General features: G+C 42.3%; 1 pseudogene; it reads left to right on the forward strand.

Annotated features, from left to right (window-relative positions):
* Window positions 1-247: 247 nt before the first annotated feature.
* Window positions 248-500, forward strand: LOC141426092 (regucalcin pseudogene; annotated as a pseudogene).
* Window positions 501-1,005: the final 505 nt, after the last annotated feature.

The raw sequence follows: 1,005 nt of genomic DNA on the forward strand, positions 1-1,005 counted from the left end.
TGCCATAACGCTTTGTTCTTTCTCTTTCCTTTCTTTCTTTGTCATATCGAACTTCTATAAGGCCCAGAGCACAGAATAACTAATAGTACTACCATATTGTCAATTGTGGTATCACAATCGTTTTCACCACTTCTTTCTTCACACGGCATTGAATGAGGGTAGAAAGAGAGAGATGGTGAATACAATGGCAAACGTCAGCGTGTTAGACAATACTGTCCCTAAATTAATCAACGTTTGTTTCTAATGACGCGTGTGTCCTCAGATTCTCCAGGTAGACCCTCGTAAAGGCAAGCTGCTCCGTAAGATCCGCATCCCAGCGCTCCAGGTGACCTCGGCGACGTTCGGGGGCCCGGCCCTGGACGTCCTGTACGTGACCTCAGCCAGTCTGAACCGCGGGGTGGAACAGAAGCCTCCCTGCGGCTCCACCTTCAGGGTAACGGGGCTGGACGTGAAGGGACATCCCAATGTTAATGTCAAGTTGCAATAAATTATAGTGTTAACTAACGGAGTTTCATTGATCAACTACGTTTACCTTGGTAGTTCGAAGCCGTAAAGATTCTTGTCTGTGCGATAAATGTGTAAAGCCGAGTTTAGACTTGCAAAAAAAATCGTGCAAGTTGCATTACATTGCGGCGCTCGATTGACCACTACAAACTCGTTGGCTTTACGGCCTCGCAATGTAATGCAACTTGCATGATTATTCGACTACGGCAAAGCCAAAGGAAGAGTAATGATTTTATTCATGCAAGTCTAACTAGGCTTCAGGCATGGTAAGGCTCAGAAAATTAAACTGCTGATGTATCATCAAGCTAATGTAAGCCGTTTTTTTATTTTCCCTCGCTGAACTAATTTTCTTATTCTGACTTTACTTAACTAATTTTATTTAATAGGTTATGTGCCTCCGTAAAGTCACACCGGATTCAATAACATCTGTATAAATAAATTTCGCTTTCTACTTCTGGTGTACAATAAAGAGTCATTTGTATTGTATTGTATTGTATTTTC

This window comes from Choristoneura fumiferana, chromosome 3 (genome assembly GCF_025370935.1).
Source record: "Choristoneura fumiferana chromosome 3, NRCan_CFum_1, whole genome shotgun sequence".
Lineage (NCBI taxonomy): Eukaryota > Metazoa > Arthropoda > Insecta > Lepidoptera > Tortricidae > Choristoneura > Choristoneura fumiferana.